This window comes from Urocitellus parryii, chromosome 6 (genome assembly GCF_045843805.1).
Source record: "Urocitellus parryii isolate mUroPar1 chromosome 6, mUroPar1.hap1, whole genome shotgun sequence".
Taxonomy (NCBI): Eukaryota; Metazoa; Chordata; class Mammalia; order Rodentia; family Sciuridae; genus Urocitellus; species Urocitellus parryii.
In genome coordinates this window covers 125,662,150-125,690,002 of record NC_135536.1, presented here as the reverse complement: position 1 = coordinate 125,690,002, position 27,853 = coordinate 125,662,150, and the positions used below count along the sequence as shown (strand labels likewise).

Sequence of the window (27,853 nt, the reverse complement as noted above, 5' to 3'; positions counted from 1 at the left end):
TCTCCAACGCCATCCGTTTCCCTACAAATGCCATGACTTTGTTCTGTTTTTCATGCTGAGTAATATTCCATTGTGTTATGCCACATTTTTTTATCCATTCATCCTCTGAAGGACTTATAGGTTGCTTCCACGGTCTAGCTATTGGGAATCATGCTGCTATAAACATTGATGTGGCTGTGTCCCTGCAGTCTGTTGTTTTTAAGTCCTTTGGGTATAGTCCGAGAAGAGGAATAGTCAAATGGTGTTCCATTCCCCGATTTCCAAGGAATGTCCATACTGCTTTCCAAAGGGGCTGCACCACTTTGCACTCCCACCAGCAATGTGTGAGTGTACCATTTTCCCTACGTCCTTGCCAACACGTGTTGTTGTTTGTCGTCATAATAGCTGCCTTTCTGACTGGACTGAGATGATCTCTTAGAGTAGTTTTGATTTGCATTTCTCTGATTGCTAGAGAAGATGAGTATTTTTTCATATATTTGGTGATGGATCTTATATCCTCTTCTGAGAAGTGTCTGTTCATGTTTTTTGCCCATTTATTGATTGGGTTATTTGGTTTTTTTTTTTTTTGGTGCTTAGCTTGTTGAGTTCTTTATATACTTTAGAGATCAGTGCTCTATCTGATGTGTGAGCACTAGAATGCTCCTAGGATGTACGCTCTCTCAGATTGTTTCTTTTGAGGAGAACAACTTTTTAGTTTGAATCAATCCCATTTATTGATACTTACTTTTAATTCTTGTGCTATAGCTGTCTTATTAAGGAAGTGAGGGGCCTAATCCCACATTCTGAAGATTAGGGCCTACTTTTTCTTCTATTAGACACAGAGTCTCTGGTTTAACTCCTAGGTCCTTGATCCATTTTGAGGTAAGTTTCGTGCATGGTGAGAGATAGGGTTTCCATTTCATTTTGTTGCATACGGATTTCCCATTTACCCAGCACCATTTGTTGAAGATGCTATCTTTTCTCCAGTGCCTTAGAAGCTCTCAGAATTATTTCTGCTAAAACTGGATATTGACATCAGTGACTCCATCTTGGTTTCTTGTTGTTTCTCATTCCCAGGATATATTCTTTACTCTGCATCCTGGAGCATTTTCCCTCCAGACCAGAGAAGACTGTCATTAGAAGTTTATCTCCTCTGGTCAGTGCTGCTTTCTTAACTCGTGGTCCTGGGAAATGCTGGTTTCTGCATGTTGTCCCTAATCTGTTTCTCATATAAATATTCCCCATTTCCTTAAAGACTTTAAAGTGATATCTGGAGACATTAAAATGTCTGGCTCCTTCCAGATTACCGGCATCCTCAATAAAACCTATTTTCTTTATCTCCAATGTGCATCTGTCAGACAATGGTTTTCTATGTAGCAAGCTTCCTAACCTCAGGTTGGTAATCCGGCCACAACATAGAACTACGGAGCTAGCCACTTTTTATCAACTTCTGTATCTTCAATGGATGAAAACACCAGTTACTGAGATAACATGACAATTTCTGTGTGTGTGTGTGTGTGTGTGTGTGTGTATGTGTGTGTGTGTGTGTTTCTGGAAGTTGAACTCAGGGCATCACACATGCTAGGCACTGAACTATACCTCCAGCCACAATGTTTAACATGTACCCTGTTCAGTTTGGGGGTTAGCTCAGTGATAGAATGCCATTGTAGTGTGCATGAAGCCCTAGGTTTGTTTTGCAGCCTCACAGCTCTAAATAAATGAAAACATATTTTCATTGGTCATGTTTATGTTACAAGTAATCATGAATGTAATTGGTTTTATTAATACCCAAACAGGAGGTATTAATAATCTTATGAGACATCTGATATGTCTGTCTCTTTTTTCAAGAGATTTCCTACCTTCTCTCTTTGGCATATGGGAATAATGCTAGTAGAATAATATGCCAGTATGTTGTAAGTGCGAGGACATAGTAAACTACCCCGTCTTTCCATGATGGATAAATGGATTCTTGAACTTGCCATTGTTACATATAGAATTAACCATATACAACTTATCATACTTATCTGTGGTTCAATCAGACATTTGGGGGAAAAAATTGCTACTGAACTTGTACCCTAGAATTTTGTCTTGTCATTATTCTCTAAACAATGCAAATAATCACAATGGGTGTAATTTATGCGGCATTTACTTGTATTTGGATATTATAAACAATAAGGGACTTGAGCATCCTCAGATTTTGGTGTCTTCTGGGTATCCTTGTACAAACTCACATGGGTACTAAGGAACAAACATATTTACTGTGTTTCCACAGATCAACGTGGGCCAAGCGTAGATTGTATGACAAGGTTTATTTCTTCCTCTTGCAAGGTGACATGGAAGAGAGTTTGAGAAGAATTCAGCTTAATTATTCTCAAGTGCTTCTATGCTCATAGTTTGATGTGGTAATTTGCTCATGGTAAGCATCTTTTCCTGAAGATACTAACATTCCTCCTATGGAATCATATCACTCCAATGGCATTGGACTGTAGCTCTGATAGACAGCCATGGGAATGGTCCTTAACTGTGATGCAGGGCTCCATGATTGAAGAGTGTGGGTCCATGTGTCCCAGAATGATCAGTAGCTGCCACATACCTTAGGCTCAGGGTCCATTTTATTCAATGTGCCTGGACCAATGATGACTTACAAAAAATGGATCTTGTTGGAATCTGAACAAAATGAGTGACCAAACCACTTCTGTGAGCTGAGGTCCAGCATGGGGACTCTGCCAGGCAGACAGGGGTGGCAGGGGCGGGGCGGGGGGAATTCAGGTGTTCAGACAGTGGGACCCATAAGCAATAAGGTATTAGAAAACTATCTTCCTTATATTAGGTTAGGATAAAAAAAAAATTACAGAGAGCTCTTTTTGAATTTGGCGTAGTGGTGTTACATTGCACTCCTCTGAGTGCTTGACCAGAGCATTCATATACCTGCTTCTCAGGTATATGAATGGTATAGGAATGCTAGGGACAAGGTCACACATAATGAACACTGTGAAAGTAGCTGTGGTTGCATTTGAAACATTCAGACCATTTTCTTCTTTTTCAATTATTGCAATGTTATTTTTAAGTTTATTTTCAAACGGATACATAAAAAATGTACGTACTAGCACATTTTATTACATGAATACCTTGTATTGGGATTAAATCAGGTTAAATATACCTGTCCTCTCAAATATTTATCATTTCTGTGTGCAAAATATTTCAAAATTCCTTTCTCCTCAATTTTTGAAATGTGAAGTTCATTATTATCTGCGGTCACCCAACTGTGTATAACAGAACTTCTTAGGCCTATATAACTGCAACTTAGTCCCTATTAATCAATATTCTCCATACCTTCCTCTTCCTGTACTCTCGCAAACCTCCAGTAAACACCATTGGACTCTCAGCTTCTATGCAATCTACTTTTAGTTTCCACCCATGAAAGAGAGCATATGGTACTATTTTTTCTGTGCATGTCTTATTTCACTTAATAATATGATCTCTTCCATTCATTTCACACTCAATAGATTTCATTCTTTTTTGTCAGATTGTATTCCTTGTTTTATAATGTGCTACGTTTCCTTTTTATTGATTTTATTATAATTTCCAAATACACGACAACAGTGGAATGCATTACATTCCTTATTACACATATAGAGCACAATTTTTCCTGTCTCTGTATATAAAGTATGTTCACGGCAATTTATACCATTATACATGTGCTTTTCTTGGCATAACAATTCTTAATACACATATATATATATATCAATTTCTCATATCTCTGTTTGTATATAAGGTATGTTGACACCCAATACAAGTTTTCATACATGTACTTGTATCATGAAGACCATCACATTCTACCATCCTTGCTAATCCCCTCTCCCCTCCCTTTCCTTCTTACCCACTTCCCTGTCTACAACCAAACTAATCCTCCCATGCTCTCCCTCTCTACCCCACTATGAGTCACCGCCCCCCCCCCTATATCAGAGAAAACATTCGGCATTTGTGTTTGGGGCATTGGCTGACTTCACATAGCATGATCTTCTCCAACGCCATCCGTTTCCCTACAAATGCCATGACTTTGTTCTGTTTTTCATGCTGAGTAATATTCCATTGTGTTATGCCACATTTTTTTATCCATTCATCCTCTGAAGGACTTATAGGTTGCTTCCACGGTCTAGCTATTGGGAATCATGCTGCTATAAACATTGATGTGGCTGTGTCCCTGCAGTCTGTTGTTTTTAAGTCCTTTGGGTATAGTCCGAGAAGAGGAATAGTCAAATGGTGTTCCATTCCCCGATTTCCAAGGAATGTCCATACTGCTTTCCAAAGGGGCTGCACCACTTTGCACTCCCACCAGCAATGTGTGAGTGTACCATTTTCCCTACGTCCTTGCCAACACGTGTTGTTGTTTGTCGTCATAATAGCTGCCTTTCTGACTGGACTGAGATGATCTCTTAGAGTAGTTTTGATTTGCATTTCTCTGATTGCTAGAGAAGATGAGTATTTTTTCATATATTTGGTGATGGATCTTATATCCTCTTCTGAGAAGTGTCTGTTCATGTTTTTTTGCCCATTTATTGATTGGGTTATTTGGGGTTTTTTTTGGTGCTTAGCTTGTTGAGTTCTTTATATACTTTAGAGATCAGTGCTCTATCTGATGTGTGAGCACTAGAATGCTCCTAGGATGTAGGCTCTCTCAGATTGTTTCTTTTGAGGAGAACAACTTTTTAGTTTGAATCAATCCCATTTATTGATACTTACTTTTAATTCTTGTGCTATAGCTGTCTTATTAAGGAAGTGAGGGGCCTAATCCCACATTCTGAAGATTAGGGCCTACTTTTTCTTCTATTAGACACAGAGTCTCTGGTTTAACTCCTAGGTCCTTGATCCATTTTGAGGTAAGTTTCGTGCATGGTGAGAGATAGGGTTTCCATTTCATTTTGTTGCACACGGATTTCCCATTTACCCAGCACCATTTGTTGAAGATGCTATCTTTTCTCCAGTGCCTTAGAAGCTCTCAGAATTATTTCTGCTAAAACTGGATATTGCCATCAGTGACTCCATCTTGGTTTCTTGTTGTTTCTCATTCCCAGGATATATTCTTTACTCTGCATCCTGGAGCATTTTCCCTCCAGACCAGAGAAGACTGTCATTAGAAGCTTATCACCTATGGTCAGTGCTGCTTTCTTAACTCGTTGTCCTGGGAAATGCTGGTTTCTGCATGTTGTCCCTAATCTGTTTCTCATATAAATATTCCCCATTTCCTTAAAGACTTTAAGGTGATATCTGGAGACATTAAAATGTCTGGCTCCTTCCAGATTACCGGCATCCTCAATAAAACCTATTTTCTTTATCTCCAATGTGCATCTGTCAGACAATGGTTTTCTATGTAGCAAGCTTCCTAACCTCAGGTTGGTAATCCGGCCACAACATAGAACTACTGTGCTGGCCACTTTTTATCAACTTCTGTATCTTCAATGGATGAAAACACCAGTTTCTGAGATAACATGACAATTTCTGTGTGTGTGTGTGTGTGTGTGTGTGTGTGTGTGTATGTGTGTGTGTGTGTGTTTCTGGAAGTTGATCTCAGGGCATCACACATGCTAGGCACTGAACTATACCTCCAGCCGCAATGTTTAACATGTACCCTGTTCAGTTTGGGGGTTAGCTCAGTGATAGAATGCCATTGTAGTGTGCATGAAGCCCTAGGTTTGTTTTGCAGCCTCACAGCTCTAAATAAATGAAAACATATTTTCATTGGTCATGTTTATGTTACAAGTAATCATGAATGTAATTGGTTTTATTAATACCCAAACAGGAGGTATTAATAATCTTATGAGACATCTGATATGTCTGTCTCTTTTTTCAAGAGATTTCCTACCTCCTCTCTTTGGCATATGGGAATAATGCTAGTAGAATAATATGCCAGTATGTTGTAAGTGCGAGGACATAGTAAACTACCCCGTCTTTCCATGATGGATAAATGGATTCATGAACTTGCCATTGTTACATATAGAATTAACCATATACAACTTATCATACTTATCTGTGGTTCAATCAGACATTTGGGGGAAAAAATTGCTACTGAACTTGTACCCTAGAATTTTGTCTTGTCATTATTCTCTAAACAATGCAAATAATCACAATGGGTGTAATTTATGCGGCATTTACTTGTATTTGGATATTATAAACAATAAGGGACTTGAGCATCCTCAGATTTTGGTGTCTTCTGGGTATCCTTGTACAAACTCACATGGGTACTAAGGAACAAACATATTTACTGTGTTTCCACAGATCAACGTGGGCCAAGCGTAGATTGTATGACAAGGTTTATTTCTTCCTCTTGCAAGGTGACATGGAAGAGAGTTTGAGAAGAATTCAGCTTAATTATTCTCAAGTGCTTCTATGCTCATAGTTTGATGTGGTAATTTGCTCATGGTAAGCATCTTTTCCTGAAGATACTAACATTCCTCCTATGGAATCATATCACTCCAATGGCATTGGACTGTAGCTCTGATAGACAGCCATGGGAATGGTCCTTAACTGTGATGCAGGGCTCCATGATTGAAGAGTGTGGGTCCATGTGTCCCAGAATGACAAAAGCCTGGGTGATCAGTAGCTGCCACATACCTTAGGCTCAGGGTCCATTTTATTCAATGTGCCTGGACCAATGATGACTTACAAAAAATGGATCTTGTTGGAATCTGAACAAAATGAGTGACCAAACCACTTCTGTGAGCTGAGGTCCAGCATGGGGACTCTGCCAGGCAGACAGGGGTGGCAGGGGCGGGGCGGGGGGAATTCAGGTGTTCAGACAGTGGGACCCATAAGCAATAAGGTATTAGAAAACTATCTTCCTTATATTAGGTTAGGATAAAAAAAAAATTACAGAGAGCTCTTTTTGAATTTGGCGTAGTGGTGTTACATTGCACTCCTCTGAGTGCTTGACCAGAGCATTCATATACCTGCTTCTCAGGTATATGAATGGTATAGGAATGCTAGGGACAAGGTCACACATAATGAACACTGTGAAAGTAGCTGTGGTTGCATTTGAAACATTCAGACCATTTTCTTCTTTTTCAATTATTGCAATGTTATTTTTAAGTTTATTTTCAAACGGATACATAAAAAATGTACGTACTAGCACATTTTATTACATGAATACCTTGTATTGGGATTAAATCAGGTTAAATATACCTGTCCTCTCAAGTATTTATCATTTCTGTGTGCAAAATATTTCAAAATTCCTTTCTCCTCAATTTTTGAAATGTGAAGTTCATTATTATCTGCGGTCACCCAACTGTGTATAACAGAACTTCTTAGGCCTATATAACTGCAACTTAGTCCCTATTAATCAATATTCTCCATACCTTCCTCTTCCTGTACTCTCGCAAACCTCCAGTAAACACCATTGGACTCTCAGCTTCTATGCAATCTACTTTTAGTTTCCACCCATGAAAGAGAGCATATGGTACTATTTTTTCTGTGCATGTCTTATTTCACTTAATAATATGATCTCTTCCATTCATTTCACACTCAATAGGATTTCATTCTTTTTTGTCAGATTGTATTCCTTGTTTTATAATGTGCTACGTTTCCTTTTTATTGATTTTATTATAATTTCCAAATACACGACAACAGTGGAATGCATTACATTCCTTATTACACATATAGAGCACAATTTTTCCTGTCTCTGTATATAAAGTATGTTCACGGCAATTTATACCATTATACATGTGCTTTTTTTGGCATTACAATTCTTAATACACATATATATATCACAATTTCTCATATCTCTGTTTGTATATAAGGTATGTTGACACCCAATACAAGTTTTCATACATGTACTTGTATCATGAAGACCATCACATTCTACCATCCTTGCTAATCCCCTCTCCCCTCCGTTTCCTTCTTACCCCGCTTCCCTGTCTACAACCAAACTAATCCTCCCATGCTCTCCCTCTCTACCCCACTATGAGTCACCCCCCCCTTATATCAGAGAAAACATTCCGCATTTGTGTTTGGGGCAATGGCTGACTTCACATAGCATGATCTACTCCAAGGCTTTTTGTTTACCTGCAAATGCCATGACTTTGTTCTGTGTTTAATGCTGAGTATTATTCCATTATGTTATGCCACATTTTTTTTATCCATTCATCCCCTGAAGGACATATAGGTTGCTTCCAGGGTCTAGCTCTTGGGAATCGTGCTGCTATAAACATTGATGTGGCTGTCCCTGCAGTCTGTTGTTTTTAAGTCCTTTGGGTATAGTCCGAGAAGAGGGATAGTCAAATGGTGTTCCATTCCCAGATTTCCACGGAATCTCCATAATGCTTTCCAAAGTGGCTGCACCATTTTGCACTTCTACCAGCAATGTGTGAGTGTACCATTTTCCCTACGTCCTTGCCAACACGTGTTGTTGTTTGTCTTCATAATAGCTGCCGTTCTGACTGGAGTGAGATGATCTCTTAGAGTAGTTTTGATATGCATTTCTCTGATTGCTAGAGAAGATGGGTATTTTTTCATATATTTGTTGTTGGATCTTATATCCTCTTCTGAGAAGTGTCTGTTCATGTTTTTTTGCCCATTTATTGTTCCTTTTGAGGAGAACAACTTTTTAGTTTGAATTAATCCCATTTATTGATACTTACTTTTAATTCTTGTGCTATAGCTGTCTTATTAAGGAATTGAGGGGCCTAATCCCACATTCTGAAGATTAGGGCCTACTTTTTCTTCTATTAGACACAGAGTCTCTGGTTTAACTCCTAGGTCCTTGATCCATTTTGAGGTATGTTTTGTGCATGGTGAGACAGAGGGCTTCAATTTCATTTTGTTGCATATGGATTTTCCTTTTAGTTAGCACCATTTGTTGAAGATGCTATCTTTTGTCCAGTGCATGTTTTTAGCACCTTTGTCGAATATAAGATAATTGTAATTTTGTGGGTTCGCGTCCGTGTCCTCTATTCTGTATCATTGGTCTACCGGCCTGTGTTGGTGCCAATACCATCCTGTTTTTGTTACTATTGCTCTATAATATAGTTTAGGGTCTTTTCCTATACTTATTCCTTTAAGTTTTTTTCATCTAATTGCTCTCTCCAGTGTTTCAAGGACTATGTTGAATAGAATGGGTGAGAGAGGGCATCCCTCCTTGCTCCAGATTTTCCAGGGAATGCCTTCAGTTTTTCTCCATTTAGAATGATGTTGACGTGAGGCTTGGCATAGGTAGCCTTTACAATGTTTAGATATGTTCCTGTTATCTTTAGTTTTTATATTGTTTTAAGCAAAAATGGGTGCTGTATTTAGTCAGATGATTTTTCTGTGTCTATCGAACTGATCATATATTTCTTAACTTTAAGACTTTGGATGTGATGAATTACATTTATTGATTTCCAATAATATTGATCATATGACTTAAGGAATGCCTTCATTCCTTCACTGTCTTCTATTTTATTAGAGTATAAGCTTTCAAAATAATTTCTAATTATCTTCTGTATTTCTGTAGTGTCTGTTGTGATATTGCCTTTCTCATCACATATGCTGGTAATTTGAGTTCTCTCTCTCCTCTTCATTAGCATGGCTAAGGGTCTGTCAATTTTGTTTATTTTTTCAAAGAAACACCTTTTAGTTTGTCTATGTTTTTGGTTGTTTCTTTTGTTTCGATTTCATTGATTCAGCTCTGATTTTAATTATTTCTTGCCTTCTACTCCTTTTGCTGCTGATTTTTCTAGGGGTTTGAAATGTAATGTGAAGTCATTTATTTGTTGACTTTTTCTTCTTTTAAGGAATGAACTCCATGCAATGAATTTTTCTCTTAGCACTGCTTTCATAGTGTCCCAGAGAGTTCGATATGTTGTGTCTGTGTTCTCATTTACCTCTAGGAATTTTTTAATCTCCTCCTTGATGTCTTCTGTAACCCATTGTTCATTCAATAGCTATTGTTCAGTCTCCATGTGATGCAGAATTTTTTTTATTTTGTCGTTGATTTCCAATTTCATTCCTTTATGATGGGATAAAATGTCTGGTAGTATCTCTACTCCTTTGTATTTACTAAGAGTTGCCCTATGGCATATTATATGGTCTGTTTTTGAGAAGCATCCATGTGCTGCTGAGAAGAAAGTATATGTATCCACTTGATGCTGGTTGATACATTCTATATATGTCAGTGAAGTTTAAGTTATTACTTGTGTTATTGAGCTCTATAGTTTCTCTATTCAACTTTTGTTTGGAAGATCTGTCCAGTGATGAGAGAGGGGTGTTAAAGTCACCCAAGATTATTGTGTTGTGGTCAGTTTCACACTTGAATTTGAGAAGAGTTTGATGAACATACCTATAACCATTGTTTGGCATATATATATTAATGACTGTTATGTCTTGTTGGTGTATGGTTCCCTTGAGCAGTATATGATGTCCATCTTTATCCCTTTTGGTTAACTTTGGCTTGCAGTCTACTTTATTTGATATGAGTATAGAAACCCCTTCTTGCTTCCACAGTCCATGTGAGTGGTATGGTTTTTCCCAACCTTTCACCTTCAGTCTCTCTGTGTCTTTTCCTATCAAATGAGTCTCCTGTATGCAGCATATTGTTGGATCTTTTTATAATCCATTCTGCTAGCCTGTGTCTTTTGATTGGTGATTTTAAGCCATTACCATTTAGGTTTACTATTGAGACATAGTTTGTATTTCCAGCCATGTTTGCTTATTTTTGTTACTTAACTTGACTTGGTTTTCCTCTTTGATCAGCTTTTCTTTCAGTGTACTACCTCCCTCTGCTGTTTTTCATTGTTGTTTTTCATTTCCTCTTCATGAAATAATTTGCCAAGAATGTTTGTAGCGCCAGTTTTCTAGCTGTAAGTTCTTTGAACTTTTGTTCATCATGGAAGGTTTTTATTTCATTTTCAAATCTGAAGCTTAGTTTTGCTGGATACAAGATTCTTGGTTGGAACCCATTATCTTTCAGAGTTTGAAATATGTCGTTCCAGGATCTTCGAGCTTTCAGGGTCCGTGTTGAAAAATCTGCCATTATCCTAATTGGCTTACCCCTATATGTAATCTGATTCCTTTGTCTTGTGGCTTTTAAAATTCTCCCCTTATTCTGTATGTTGGGCATTTTCATTATAATGTGTCTTGGTGTGGATCTGTTGTGATTTTGCGCATTTGGCGTTCTGTAGACTTCAGGGATTTGGATTTCCGTTTCATTCTTCATGTCTGGAAAGTTTTCAGATATTATTTCATTAAACAGATTGTTCATTCCTTTGGTTTTGACCTCTACAGAGCTTTCCTCTATCCCAATAACTATTAAATTTGGTCTTTTTATGCTATCCCATATTTCTTGGATGTTCTGCTCTTGGTTTCTTATCATTTTCACTATGATATCTGCATTCATTTCAAGATGATATACTTTGTCTTCGTTGTCTGAAGTCCTATCTTCTGAGTTGTGTACTCTGCTGGTAATGCTCTCATTTGTGTTTTTAATTTGGTTTGTTATTCCTTTCATGTCAAGGATTTCTGGTTTTGTTTTGTTTTGTCTTGTTTTAATAACCTCTATCTACCTGTAGAGGTGATCTTTTGCTTCTTGAATTTGTTTATGTAGCTCATTGTCAAAGTGGTCTTTCACTGTCTGTATTTGCTGTCTAATGTCTTCTTTGAGATTCCAAAACATTTGTTCATGTAAATCCTGAACTCTTTGTCTGTCATTTGTTATGCTGTTTCTGTAAGTTCTTTTAATGATGTGTTGTCTTGAATTGTTTGTGGTACTTTCTTCCCTTGTGTTTTCATGTTGCTCACATTTCTTTCCTATTCTGTGGGACTGTTGTGATATTGTTTTTACCCTAAGGATTTGTGGTGCTCTTGTATACTTCCAAGATCCCTCCTTTGTGGGGAAGGGCAATGTTGACCATTCCCAATATCAACAATATATCACCTTAGAGTAAATTATTTTTATTAAGACATTTATAGTTAGTCTCAATGTCTAGAAATGTTGGACTCAATTATTATTTAATGTATAATGAGTAGTTTCATAAAAGATGTACCGTTTGTGGTTGTGGACAGAGAACTGGGGTCAGGTTATGATGTTATGTTAAGGGAGAAAGATGTGAAGGTATGGGCTTAATATAACTTAGGAAATTTGGAGGAGAACTCTTATCAAGAGGGTAGTACCTGGTGAATAGACAGGAGGTAATTTAAGGTATACAAGTATGTTGGAGGACAGTAGAATGCATAAAAGAAACACATATATGTATTTATAAAGCATTTGGAAGTAAGTAAAAATTAGGAGGTTGAAAGAGGAAGAGAGGGAGGGATTAAAATTAAAAGAAAGGGAAAAAGAGAGAGAGAAAGAAAAAGGGGGGACTTATGCAATTCCTCTGTATTATATTATTTTGGTGACGCAGTTCTTAAAGTTCTATTTCATGCAATCTTCTTGGTTTCACATATTTTGGGGTTGTGAGGACCTGAGGAGGAAGGGTAGAGGAAAAAGGAAGAATATAAAATGGAAGAGAAGAAAACAAACAAACAAACAACAAAATCCTCTAAGAATTTAGTTTTCTTCTCTTCTCTTCTCTTCTCTTCTCTTCTCTTCTCTTCTCTTCTCTTCTCTTCTCTTCTCTTCTCTTCTCTTCCAAGCTTGAGTCTCTTCCCTCAGTTTGGTGTTGGTAACCAGTGCGAGAAGATTAGAGCTCTCAGTCTCTTGCCTGGAGCTTCCCTAATCTTGATCTATCTGCTCTATCTGTGTTGCTCCCAGTTTTTACCCCTCCACTCTCTTGCTTATCAGATCTCAGCTGTGGGACCTCTTGCTGTCCCCATTGGATTGTACCAGGTAAGCACCGCCCTGGTTGCACTGAGCTCTATTCAACTGAGAGCTAATTTTGTGCTGATAGTTATTGTGCCAAGTTATCACAGTCGTGGGGAGGGGAAGTTGGAAACCAGGAACCTGTTCAGTGGCAGAACCATGCTGGTAGCCACACCTACCAAAAGATAGCAAGAAAGGTTTTTCAAGATAGAGTTCATCTGTTTTCCACATCAGGGTGTCTGGTGAGGTGGGGAGAGCTGGAAAGTCCTCCTGCTGTGGCTAGAATGTTGTCTGGTGACGTGCATGGGAGCAGAGCATAGTCTGGAGTTCTGCCACTCTGCAGAGGTGCTGATTTGATGTTTCTGTTCTGCAGCTTAAGAGTCGCACATGTGCTCAAATTGTGGGCTTTGGGACCAGAGACTGGAGTCTTAAAGGAATACAGAGGCTCTGAGTTCTGCTCGGTGTTCACAGTTTTGGTGGATTCTGCAAAAATCTGCTGTATGAGGTCCTGTCACACTCTAAGGTGTTGTATTCTGACAAGGTGAGACCCCGTGGAGAAGCCACCTCATAGCTTTCTCGGATTCATGCACAGAGCAGCCAGAAATGGTATCTCCTCTACTCCACCATCTTGGATCCGCCCCCATGTGCCACGTTTTCTTTATTCATCAGTTGATGGGCACCTAGCTTATTTCCATTTTTTAGCTATTGTGCACATCATTTTCTTAGATACCACAGTCATCTTAGTAAGGTTCAATAATGCACAGGTTTATGTATAGAAAATTAGGAAGAAATTATTAGTCTTCGCTCATTATGTTTCTTAACTAAAATAAATATGTGGAAATTGAAGAATAAGTTATATTCAAGAGTTTATTTTATGATGTATTTTAGTTAATTTTTAAACATTTTTCCAAGGGTTAGAACATTGTTTCATTTCTTTTTATTTTCCCACCATTCAGCAGGCAATCTTCTAAATATTCCATATGATTTAAATTATATGTTTGATCAAACATTTTTTAAATTATATTGTTAAATTTCTAAATTTGGAATTATTTAGAATACCAACAGCTCATACTCATATTCCTTCAGTGAGTCTGTGTGTGTTTAAAGAGTGATTCTCAATTTAGTTAACAATAGTAAAGGCTCACAAAAGTCTTTGGGTCAACTCTGACATCTTTGAAAAGTTGTTTTTCTATTCTACCCTGTTCTAGGGAATGAATATAATTTTACTGGTCTAGTTGTGTAGATGTTCAAATGAATATCTGTAGCTAATTTATTTTAAACTGTTCTCAGGAATCAATCCATTGGAAAGATTTTAAGACTTCCTTCATTTCCTTTGTGTTTTATAGACTGGAAGTGTTTTGGGAATTGCATGGAATTATCATCATCATCCCAAAGAAGGGCTAATTTGTCATTCTTATCTGTTCCATTTTTGGGACAGAACAAAACTTTACATTCCAAAGGTAATATCTAATTTTTAATAAATATACTTTTTTGCTTATTTATATAATTCAATAGGTAATTTGTTTTGTAAAGTGTCTGATAATTCAGACAGTGTGAGTTACAAATTAACTGCTGAACCATCTCAGGCTTTCAGCTCTTTATGACTCCCTTTTGAATGATGTTAGAAACAACCTAATAGAGGTATATAAAATTATTTTATATGAAGGCCTATAAATAATCCTCCTGTGTTAAGAATGTTTGACAAATAAAAAATGTGTGCTTTATGCTTTTCACATTTCCAAACTTTTATTGTTGCCACAGATTGGCATGCTACCAAAAACTGAATTTTATATTAAAGAGTTTATTTAATCTTCTTGAGAGCTGATGTGAAGCAAAGTATTAAGAATAATTTTGCTAACCCATCATCAGGAGCCAGTTGGAATTCTCATAAGGTAAGAATTTTATCCTGAGAATATTTGATATTCCTCTTGGGGAATCACAGTATTTTAATGACACTGGACACTGGCTATGATAGACAGCCAAAGGAATGGTCATTAACTGTGATGCAGAGCTCCATGGTTGAAGAGTGTGGGTCTGTGTGTCCCAGAATGACAAACTCCTGGGTAATCAGTACCTACCACATACCTTAGACTCAGGGTGGCTTATTCAATGTGCCTGGACCAATGATCACTTACAAAAATGAATCTTGTTGGAATCTGAACAAAATGAGTGACCAAACTACTTCTGTGAGCTGAGGTCCAGCATGGGGATCCTGTTAGACAGACATATGGGAGGGATTTCAGGTATTCAGGCAGTAGGGACCATGGGGTCTAGGATATTTGAAAGCTAACATGAGAGCAGCTGTTAAATAGATTGTAAAGTTCTTTATAAATATCTATTGTGGATTACACAGCAAATTTTGTGAGTACTTGATAGTTAACGTCTATCTCCTTTTAGTAATCCAACTCTGGGAAATTAGCACATGACTAGTGAGACTCCACTGAGTTATTATGGTAGTGCCTGGCCTTTAACCATTTATACATTTACAATTTTCCATTAGGATCAGTCTGTAGAAGTCTATTGAATGATCAGTTCAAAAGATATTTTTGTCTTCTCTATTGTTTTTAGGTAGGAGTATCTGGAAAATGAGTGATTTCTAATCATGGGAATGTCTCAGAATGTGTTTAAATTTTCTTGCTATTCCAGATGTACAAGTTCAGATGATTTTTTTTCTGTCATTCTTAAAGAGCAGTTTTCTAAATACTTGAGTGATTCCGGTGGATACTGCTTTAAATAGTTTTAATTGTAAAATTATTATATTCTACTTCTTAAAGTTTTATACCAATTTTATTGGCTAATATTCACACCCTTCAGGGGATTTCCTGTTCTCTTTGAGGAAGACCCTAGTTTTAATGAGGGATGCTAAAGTGGACTTTGGTGAATCTTTGAGCAAGTTTTAGAAAAAAGATTTTCCACACTTTCCTGTTCCATGGAATACAGTGACTTGTTTTTTTGTCATACAATTGTATAGATGATAGATAGATAGATAGATAGATAGATAGATATAGATATAGATAGATATATAGACATATATGTGAAATCAATTCCTTAAAAATCAACATTCAATTTGGAAGATTTCCTTTTTCCACTTTTCTATTTCCCCTGTGTTTTGTAGGTTCAAAATTGGAATTGCATGAATCTCTTACTGTCACACTAATGAAGAGCTAATTTCGTCATTTCTACCAGCTTGTTTGAGAAGGAACAGAATGGCACACTCTTGAGTTAACATTTAATTTTTTATAGTTCTTTCCTAACTAGTTTTATTATTAAGAATTCGGTAGTATAGTTTAAGATCTGGTATAGTGATGCCACCTGCTTCACTCTTCCTGCTAAGAATTGTGTTAGCTATTCTGGGTCTCTTATTTTTCCAAATAAATTTCATGACTGCTTTTTCTATTTCTATGAAGAATGTCACTGGAATTTTGATCAGAATTGCATTAAATCTGTATAGTGCTTTTGGTAGTATGGTCATTTTGATAATATTAATTCTGCTTATCCAAGAGTAAGGTGGATAATAAAGGCCTTCCAATGTCTGAATTAACAGATTTTAAGCAGTAGATGATAAAGGTAGATGATAAAGGCCTTTCTAATGTCTGAATTAACAGATCTTTCCATCCTCTAAGGTCTTCTTTGATTTCTTTCTTTAGGGTTCTGTAATTTTCATTATATATATCTTTCACCTCTTTTATTGATTCCCAAGTTTGTTTGTTTTTTTGAGGCTATTGCAAATGGGGTAGTTTTTCTAGTTTCCTTTTCTAAGGATTTGTCACTGATATACAGAAATGCATTTGATTTATGGGTATTGATTTTATATCCTGCTACTTTGCTGAATGCATTTACTAGCTCTAGAAGTTTTCTGATGGAACTTTTAGGGTCTTCTAGGTATAGAATCATATCATCAGGAAATAGTGCCAATTTGAGTTATGTGGCATATATACACAATGGAATATTACTCAGCAATAAGAGAATAAAATCATGGCACTTGTAGGTAAATGTATGGAGTTAGAGAAGATAATGCTGAGTGAAGTTAGCCAATCCCAAAAACTCAAATGCCAAATATTTTCTCTGATATAAGGAGGCTTATTCATAGTGGGGTAGGGAGGAGGATCATGGGAGGAATAGACAAACTATAGATAGGGCAAAGGGGTTGGAGGGGAAAGGAGGGGGCATGGGGTTAGAAATGTTGGTGGAATGTAATAGACATTATTATCCAAAGTACATGTATGAAGACACGAATTGGTGTGAATATATTTTGAATACAATCAGAGATATGAAAAATTGTGCTCTATATGTATAATAAGAATTATAATGCATTCTTCTGTCATATATAAATTTAAAAAATCTGGAATTTAATTGGTGATGTTTACAATCTGTTAATTCAGACATTGGAAGGCCTTTATCATCTGATGAGTACTCTGAGATTTCTATTTGTTCTTTTCTAGAATTTTGGCACATTCTCAATCTTCCTGATGATTCCTTCTCTGGAAACTAGGCATGGAGAGTGACGGAGATGCTCTTCCTTACTGGTGTGGCAGAGGGAAGCTTGAGAGATATAATTGCCTAGGTTCCACTGAGTCTGAAGCTGTGGGCCTGGTGAGCTTTACTCTGAAAGGAGGATGGGGAGTATCTCACAGTGAGAGGGCCCAGTGTCTCCATTGTTCACTCTATGCATGCTACACAACCATTCTAATCACATGTATATACTTTACCTGGGTGTGTCCTCCCGGCATTGCTCTGACCACTCTAAACTGAATGGGGTGCAACATACATAACCTTGGGCAGCCTCTGCAAATTTCCAGGTTTCTGTACTCAAACATGTTAAATGCTACAATCCATATTTAGACAGTTGTTCCTTCTTTTCCCTGCCATAGCTTTTCATGACTACCTTCTTCCCAATCCATTGAATCACCTTTGAAGGTTAAATGATTCTATGGTTGAATTAAATTGATATGCTGTTCACCAGTTCACCATTTTTTGTAGTCTAAGTATATTCATTTAGTCTGATTGCACATTTGTCTGGCAGAAAGTATTGGGCACAATGTTCCCTGATAGAGGTTGGAAGCTAATACAATGACCATAGTACCCATTCTAGAAGAGTACTACATTAGCTAATTTAAAATGCAATATATAACTGAACCCTACTGTGCCTCATAGACCAATGAACATGTATGCTTCTATACCTCTCTCTTTCATTGTTTTTATTCCTACAGGTCAACAAGGACAAAGTACAGGGCCTTACATTAAAATCCATTTTTTCACCATGAGATGTGAAATAAAGAAATTTGTGGGAAATGATTTCTGCCATCCTGTCTTGGGGGGCCAGTGGGAATTCTCATGTTAGTGATATTTTATCCATGAAATATTGATATTATATGATTTTTGTAGGTATTATGTAATACCCCACAGGACACTGTACTGGGCAGCAATGGAATCTGGGTCACTCATGATTGTGTGTGTGTGTGTGTGTGTGTGTGTGTGTGTGTGTGTGTAAGAGAGAGAGACACAGAGAGAGGGTGAGCGAGAGAGAAAGGGAGAGACATCTAAAGATATAAGATATATACTGGATATAGATATATTGAAACACTCTATCCAACATTAGCAGAATACAATTTATTTTCAAGCATACCTGAACATTCTCCCAAGATAGATTAGATGTTAAGCCATAAAACTATACTCAATAAGCTTAAAAGGACGAAAATAATGTAGAGTATGTTCTATGACCACAGAGAAATTAGAAATAAAAATCAAGTTGAAAATTGCCAAATATTTGGAAATAAACACACCATATAGAACCCATGAGTCAAATAAAATATGTTAAAAGAAAGTATAAAACATTTTGTGCTGAGTGTGATATAATTAAAGAAATTCTCAGATGGAAGCATACAATGATTATATCAGAAAAGAAAAAGATAAATAAGCTTCTACCTTGGGAAATAAGAAAAATGCTAAATGAGGAAATACAACCCAAAGTGCACAGGAGGAAGTAAATAATATGGATCTGAGCAAAAATTGTTGATATGAAGAAAGAAAAAATATACAAAAAAACCCATGAAATTAAACATGAGTGAAATTGATAAACTATATAGACTGATACAAATCACTAAAATTAGTTTTGAAAGAGGGGATATTACTACTGACCCTGTAGATTCAATTAGGTATGTTATTTATGTTTCTAGCTAATTTGTGTTTTTTAACTAGCCAGTAATTTAATCTACATTGGAAATCTTCTTATAATTAAAAAACATTAAAAATATTTTAAGTTCTCCCTGGCTTCCATTCCTTCAAATTCTAGATTTTTTATATTTCTATGCTTAGCTTATACCATAAAAGCACTAGTCAGTCAAGAGTGTTTGAATGTCTCCTTCTCTTTTAAGAACAGAGATGATATTGGGCCAAAATGAGATGTATGACAGAGAATGTACCTGGGACCTCAACAGTGTATTTTGTAGGGTGTGAGTATTAGAAGGATGTAGCCAATTCTTACAACTTTAATTTTTGCCCCAGCATCCATTTTGAGTATATTTAACTTTCTCATATCAGAAGCAGGATTTATTCATCTAGGACACAGTTTCCAGTTCTATACCTCCTCTCATTTCCTCAATGTAGTCAATCCAGATAACTGCCTTTTGTAATTGCCTCTTGGTTGACCACCTTCCTATGGGACATCTAGGTACAACCTACCTACTTGACTGGCCCTGTTAACTCTCACCCCACCCCATATGGATTGTGCACATATGCTGCAGTGACCACCTCTCTCTCACAGTGTGACTCCATGGAATTTGTGTTTTCTTGCTTTAAACCCACCAATTAAAACTCCCAAGGAAGCCTGTTTGGATAACACTATGAACTCAACTAACTCTCCCTCTCTCTCACCCTTCACTCCCTTTTCTTCTCCTTTCCCTCTCCCTTTCCCTCCTTTCTTCTCTTCATGTGCTGCTTGACTTCTACATGTGACCTCCAGAGCATGTGATATCCTCCCCAAGGACTTGTAAGTAATATAGTCTTTATTTCTATCTTCTGTCTCTTCTAATCATAGAAGGGGATGCTTTCATCTTAAAGATCCTAAATTGAAACTGCCTCCAACTGTCTCCAAACACAGTTTGTTATAGGCTGGAACATCCTGTATACACTCCTTACACATTCAGTTATTTTTCTCAACTTACTCTACACTAGGTATTGGCAACATAATTAATATCCTCATGGATGACACTGATTCTTAGGGGGAAAAAATTTTCATTATTTCACTGACTTGTTCTCCCAACAACTATAGTACATAATCAGATAGATACATGGCATAATTGTATTACTAAAATTTGGACAGGAATGGGGAATGAAAATTAAGGAAAAATGTCTAAGGATATCCATGGAGATTATGATGAAAAGAAATAGTTTAGAAGTACTGTTTTCCATGTATAGAGGAATATTGTTTCCACCACCCAATTGTGGAAGAATTGGGTATAAAGCATATCAGTTGATATTTTTCCAGGATTCCCACAGAAGTAGCAGGCTTTGCAGAAACAGTGATACATTATCTTAACTTAAATCCTAGTTGAAGGAATGTGTCTGTGTAGTTTTCTTAAAACTAAATAAAAATATTTATTTTGAAAAAACATTTTCCAAAATTCAGAAAACTCAACTGTTCCAGACTTACATCCACATATTTGTTAGCAGGAATTTTTAGGGCAACATTTACTATGTTTGAGACCAGAGAATTAAGTATGCATAGTGATATACTGCTTCTCTGGCCCTTAAGTTTTTATTTACCATTGTTCAGCAAGAACCGTTGAGATTTATAATTCAGTCAAAGAATGATTGATATTGAGCTTACAAATTTGAACAAGCAGGAGGGTGTATCAATAGTCTTTACTTCTATCATGTTTTTTAACATTATCCATACAAGTGCCAAATCCATATATTGGTGTAAAATGCAAACCTTTGCAACACCCGGACACAATTTGAGTGCCATGTGTCCCTTAAGTGGGAATATAAACACTTGGACCCAAAGGGCATTGGGCAAATATCCACTATAGTTCTGTGATCTACAACTACTTTATAATCCTTTTTGGTCTAGGCTGCAGTAGCAACAAGGTTACATAATTTAGGGCTGGATTCACCACCCCCACCCCAAATACCATCTTGTTTCTCATTTTCACAGAGAAAACATGTAAAGTTGCAAGCTATTTCTTACCATTACTTATAGAATAATGTTCTGTGCTTGTATAGTCTAGGGAAACTAAGATAATAAGGAAGAAGGAATACTTAACAATCTACAGTTCATTGAACTTCCTCAATGACAAAAACAAACAAAATTACACAAAATAGTCACCTGAGAGTCACACTTAATTTCAAGTTTCTGACTTTGGACAATTAAAATCAAGTTCTTTCCTTTATTAATTTTATTTTATATTCTTTTTGAGAAAATAGGAATAACATTTATCCTTTGGGGGATATTTCTGTACTTCTTGAAAGATTCACCAATCTTTTAAAAATATTTTTAACTGTCCTTTGTAAGATTATCTTAAATGTTCTTAGGAGTTTTATTTTGTAACAGCTATAGTTTATATTGTTGTTCAGTATAATAGACATCAGACATTATACATTAAACAATAAGTTCTCCCTTCAATAGATGAATGGATAAAGAAACTGTGGTATATATACACAATGGACTATTACTCAGCATTAAAAGAGAATAAAATCATGGCATTTGCAGGTAAATGGATGGACTTGGAGAATATCATACTAAGTGAAGTTAGCTAATCCTAAAAAATCAAAGGCTGGATGTTTTCTCTAATGTGTGGATGCCAATCCATAATGGGGATGTGTATGGGGGAGTGGCATGCAAGAAATGGAGAAACTTTAGATAGGGCAAAGGGGAGGGAGGGGGAGGGAGAGGGCATGGGGATAAGAAAGATGGTGGAATGAGATGGACATCATCACCCTAAGTACATTTATGAAGACACGAATGGTGTGTCTCTCTTTTATGTACAACCAGAGATATGAAAATTGTGCTCTATATAAATGTATTACATATTGAAATGCATTCTGATGTCATGTATAACAAATTAGAATAAATAAATAAATTTTAAAAAATATCAAGTTCTAAAGTCACAGTACCTTATTTCATATGCTCAGTAGCCACATGTGGCTCTAGCTTACTATATTGGACAGCATGAGATGATAAAATATTTTTATTGTCACAGAAAGTTCCATTGGATGCAAATTATTTAGAGCTATGATAGTGTATCAGGATATGATAAAGGATGTAGATGAGATAAATACAAAATATATAAAATACCCTTTGTTAAAATCTTAGCTAAGATTATTCTGGGAAAAGTATGTTTGAAAATAGAAGTGTAAGTTGCCATATTGATAAATGTTTCTGAATTTGTTTAGACTTGCCACGAAGCTAGAATATGAAGTAAATCAGATAATAATCTTGAATCATTATGTCTATATTTAGAAGACAAATGCATACCCAAAGGACTTAAAAACAGCATATTACAGTGACACTGCCACATCAATGTTTACAGCAACTCAACTTGCAATAGCTGAACTATGGAATCAACCTAGGTGTCATTCAACAGATGAATGGATAAAGAAAATGTGGTATATATGCACAATGGAATATTACTCTACCTTAAAGAAGAATAAAATTATGGCATTTGCTGGTAAATGGATAAAGCTGGAGAATATCATGCTAAGTGAAAGAAGCCAATCTTCAAAAAACAAAAGCTGAATGTTTTCTCTGATAAATGGATGCTAATTCACAATAAAGAGCGTGGGGCTAAGGAAGAATAGAGTTACTTTGGATTAGGTAGAGGGGAGTGAAGGGAGGGGAGGGGGATGGGGGTAGGAAGGATAGTAGAATGAATCTGACATTACAATCCTATGTACATATATGACTACATGACTGGTGTGATTCTACATCATGTACAACCAGAAGTGAGAAATTATACTCCATTCAATGTATGATGTGTCAAAATGCATTCTACTGTCATTTATAACTAATTAGAACAAATTTCTTAAAAGTTGATTTTATATGCTTTTTCAAAATTATAGATAAACATTGTTTATGGATATCTTTTAAATGAAAAATGATTAGGACACTTGCTTATTGCACTTGAATGCACCCTTTCACTAGATTGTTACTTTGGGGCAAATTTTAGACTACTTTTTAAAAAATGTTTAGCATAATTTAGTTGAATACAACCTTTCTAGATATTCAGATATTATTGGCATGTGCATTTTTCTATAAAGATGGTCTTGTGAAAATTGGTAAGTTAGAATAGATTTAGTTTGCCAGTGAAATTGTTAGAACTTGTCCTTAGGCTTTATGGAATGGAAATGAAGAGATTATGGTTTTGTTGCTTTTTTAAAAACTAACTTATTTATTAATTGGTACTAAGGATTGAACCCATGGACACTTAACCACTAAGCCATGAACCCAGCCCTTTTTATGTTTTATTTTGAGACAGGGTCTCACTAAGTTGCTGATGGTCTCACTAAGTTGCTAAGGCTGGCCTTGAACTTGTGATCCTCCTGCCTCAGCCTCCCAAGTCACTGGGATTGTTAATTTTTATAGTAGTATTTAAAAAAAATTTATAACAGTCTTAATAGAACATGAATATTTTATTTCAAAAACATAATTATTACTGAACTGTTCTCTGTCCTTTGGACCTTATGGGAAAAGGGAGAGTGGTTCATATTTGTGCATGTGACACACAGAGGACTTAGTAATATCCACCGTTCCCAGTCTGTGCATAGCATAGCATACTCACACTTCATAACTGTTTTATTGTTAGATTCTGTGTGCCCTATGTACATATAGGCACATCTGTATGCATGCATATTTTTGTTTTATTGTTAGATTGTGTGTGCCCTGTGTACATATAGACACATCTGTATGCATGCATATTTTTGTATTAAGATGTTATTTTTCCTCTTTTTTTTTTCTTTTCTCTGTTAGGTGACCATAAACCCCAAAATGGAAGGGCAGTTGTTCATGCCTGTCTTCTTAATTCTTAAATGTCATTTTCAGAGTATGAGCTGACAACTTACTTCCAAGGTCTCCATTCCTACCTATGGACTCTTGGACACCCTCACAGGTATAATAACTATATGGGCAGGGAATTTCATGTTTATAAGAAAGCAGCCTGGAATGGGTTTGAATTAATATATCTTCTTCTTAGGTTTGATTGTATTTGGTTGCAGCCAAAAGGGATTAGAACTCATCCAAAAACCAGATGAGTATGGTTACAGTACAGAGGAGTTATAGCTATGTGATCATAACAGGTTTTCTTGAACTGGAGGTCTCTCCTCAATAATCCTACCCTCAGCTGAATTACCTTTATCAGACTATTACATTTTAGCTCTTTATTGGCATGATAGATTCATCCAATGTACTTTTGATTTCCTGTGGTCAGATAACTTTCAGTTTATTTTTTGTGACAAAGCCACCTTGTGTATTGCCTTTTATACAATAAATTCTCAGTAACTTTTGGTGAGAATAGATATATTTGTACCCTGTTTTGAGTGATTTGGGGAATAATCTTTCCAACAAATCAGTGAAAGATGATTTTTAAGAAAGCAAAAGACACTATTTTCAGTGGGACTCAGGTGATTCATTCAGTTTTAAAAATCTGAAAGATACAATGTTTTGATCCTAAAACATATAGAGACATGGAACATCTGGTTATGGTTTCAGAGCTGTGTAAATAAGGAGCAGTTTCCAAATGAAATCAATATTAAAAAGAAATAAACAGCAAATTTCCCAGACTCTCACTGCATTACCTGCTTCACTGGAAATAGAGTTTTTTGTTTGTTTGTTTGCTTGCTTATTTATTTATTTATTTATTTATTTATTTATTTATCACCTCAGAAGAGAACTTTTTTGGGAATTCTTCTGGGAGTGAATGGCACCATTAAATTTCCAAAAGAAGGCTCCTCCAACAAAGAGCTCTTCACCTGAATATTTTGCAAGAGACACACTCTGAAGGTAAGGTTGTTAGTTAGAATAGTCCTTGCTTTCTAGAAGCCATGTCTGGGTAGAAAATGATATGTTAATTTCTTGCAGTCTGATGATTTGAGTACATTTTAATGGATTCCAATGGCCACATAGCACAGTGGGTTAAATGTCAGAGCTTTTGTGTATAGCTTTTCTACATTCCAACATGAAGGATTTCCTTATAACTTTTCTTCTCTCATCCAGTTGACAGCACTTTTTTATGGCTGGATCCATTGTATTGCTATAAAATTGTATTCATGAGATACAGTATATTCTCAGTGACTCCGACCAGAAAGTTGACAAATAGTTTTGTCTGAAATAATTGATCAAATGAATGAGCTTTAAGGAGCCAATAACAGCAGGGAAGAGACAGACACAAAATTTGAAGTTGCTGAAGAATGTCCATAACTTTTTAGTCCATCAAAAGGAGAAAATGCAATACAATAGTACTTGGCATTCTTTATGTTAGGAAGTTATAAAGTGATTTTTGTAGCTATAGTGTGGATCCAGCTTCTAGAAATGTGGCTTTCTCTTTGTACTCTACATAGATTTGTTCCATCACATGTATGGGAATAGTAAGAATTTCATGACCCCCTGCCTCCTTAGGGCATGTGTTTCTAACCTCTGTCATTTTTTCTCTCTGTGTCTTTGTAGGTGATGACCCCAAAGACAAGGTATATTTGTTAGAGTTGGTGCCATTACTTCTACCACCAGCTTCACCAAAACAATGATATAGTCTTCCTTATGCACAGTCACTTCTCTTTCCTGTGTGGCAGTGGATACCTCCTGCAGATAAGAAATGCTTAACTGAGAAATGCTCATGTTGGGATATCATCGATGAGACTTTAATTTGGGCATGGTGACTGTTTCCCTTGCTGCCACTTGACTCAAACCCAGGAGCCTCACTAGAGGAAATAATATTACACAAGAAGCTCAAAATGATGGAATTGCTCAGTGCTCCCATAAAGATACACTTATAATTTTCCTTTGCCATGTGATAAATTTTTGAAAATAGGATACAGTCAAAAGAAACTCTGCATGATATTTTTTAAAAACTCGACATTTAAATAATTAATATATAAATTAAGTGCCCTCCTCTCATTAATGCCACCCTTATAGTTTTCTTCTATTAAGGGAGGTATGTGCATTCTTTTAGAGGATAGATGTGCACAAACACAAAACCTATTTTGGGGAGGGGGTCTAGAAGTGGGACATATTGTAATACATTCTCCTGCAAATTGCCTCTTTCATTTAATAGTCTTTTCAATGGGCTTTTTCTACTTCAGTAATACATACATATCTGTGCCATTTGTTGAATGACTGCATGACTGTTTTGTAGATGAAATATAATTAAATGTTTTAAGCATTTCTCATTCATAGATATTTATGTTAGCACCAAATTTCTGTGCAATGAACCTCCCTATATATCAACAATCTTGCTTTTGTTTATTATATCATAATAAAATTACTAAGTAGTTGAATCATTGGGATTAAGAATATACACATTTCAAATTCTGAAAATTATTGCAAATTTTTCCTTTAAAATGTGGTTAACAATTTTATCCTTCATGGCAACAAATGAGATTGCCAACGTTCCCACAACCGTACAGATAATGGATTTTATAAATATTTAAAATCTTTGCCAATGTTATCACCCAAACTATTGTCTTAAATTGTATTTCTTTTGTTTTTTTAGTTTTATCATTTTTTCATGTTTATTAGTCATCTGTATTTTTTAATTTCTTCTTTTATGTCCAATTTTGAGGGTTTGGGGAGGTTTTAGTCTCTTCCAGATTTCAAAGAGCACATTTACTATTGAGGAAATAAGCTTTGGATTGTCAAGCATTACAGATTTTTTTACACACTTTTTAACTTTGTTTTTGTTACAAGAATGTGTATGATTGTTATATGTCCAAGTATAACCATGTTTGCTTTTATGGTTTCTGAGTTTCATGTCATTTTTGGAAAGATACTTATACTTAGTCCATAAAACCCTTCACCTATGTTAACTTCTAATTATTTTGTGTTTTTTTAATTCAAATTCTTAAATCATGAGAAATTTTTTTGTTTTGAAATCTTAAGGTTGCCAAGTTATTTGCCATTACTTGCGATTATTTGCCAATAATTGCCCATTTATCTGTAATGCCATCCTGCGCATATGCTGTATTCCCATCTGTGACGGGCTCCATCTTTGTTCTGTGGATCTGTGTGTTTCTTCTTTTGCCTCCTGTCTCATGTGTCTTCTTGTTGGGAGAAATTGCAGTTTAGACTGCAATTTCATAAACTATAATAAATTAATTTAGGGAAGAATTGGTTTTTAATAATATTAAGTCTTCATATCCAAGAATAAGGTATGTCTTTATTATTCAATAATTTTAATGACTGTTAATATTTTTACTTTTATGATGGGGTTTTTATTCTAATTTATTTGCTTGTTTATTTTTCTTTATCTGAAAGTTTTGATTAGTTTTGTTTTGGGGGGATTAATAGTCATCTTACTGTTTCTCATTTCTTTTCAGATTTTTTCAAAATATTTATCAAATTCTTTGCAAATATTGATAATTTTTATTTTCTCCCTTATTGACCCTGATTTTAATTATGTTGATAAAGTGCACATGCAGGGCACTCAAACGATTGTGTAAATAATTACCCACCCTTGACTTAAATGGGTTTTAATGGAATGCTTCTTGGGTTTGAACAGCACATTGTTGCTGGTTTATTTCCCCCAAAAGACTACCTGAAAAAGCTATGATCAAGCAAAGCTGAGCTTATTAAACTTATTGCAGCAAGGGAAAACACCACCTTGACAGGGTTTAATAGTGTTTTAAAAGCAGGAAATAAGGGCTCTGGGTCTGGGCTGATGTGATTTAAAGCAGGAAAGTGATTAGGGATGGGCAAAATTCATCATGTAATTCTTTAAGATTGATGGGAGAGTATTATGAGGTTCTTAATGTTAGTCCTGATAATCAAGTTATTGTCTAAATGAACTGCTTGCCTAGATAAAATGTTATCAGTGATAGAAAACCTATTTGCCTATGTGAACAAACTGAATTTATTTATTAGCTTATGCTTTTATCTTGCTGGGCAGGACTCAGGGGTGG

The 27,853-nt window shown here is 36.0% G+C and overlaps 1 long non-coding RNA gene and 3 pseudogenes across 1 annotated transcript; all 4 read left to right on the top strand.

Moving 5' to 3' along the window:
- The first annotated feature begins 2,606 nt into the window (after positions 1 to 2,606).
- On the top strand, positions 2,607 to 2,690 carry LOC144255566 (small nucleolar RNA SNORD116; annotated as a pseudogene).
- Positions 2,691 to 6,625: 3,935 nt separating this feature from the next.
- Positions 6,626 to 6,709, top strand: LOC144255565 (small nucleolar RNA SNORD116; annotated as a pseudogene).
- Positions 6,710 to 14,533: 7,824 nt separating this feature from the next.
- LOC113192455 (uncharacterized) lies at positions 14,534 to 26,509 on the top strand. The gene is made up of 8 exons (XR_003302014.2): positions 14,534 to 14,640; positions 17,191 to 17,341; positions 19,710 to 19,736; positions 21,375 to 21,458; positions 22,209 to 22,354; positions 23,787 to 23,853; positions 24,627 to 24,743; positions 25,407 to 26,509. It is a non-coding gene; the product is annotated as an uncharacterized LOC113192455 (long non-coding RNA).
- On the top strand, positions 14,866 to 14,948 carry LOC113192469 (small nucleolar RNA SNORD116; annotated as a pseudogene).
- Positions 26,510 to 27,853: the final 1,344 nt, after the last annotated feature.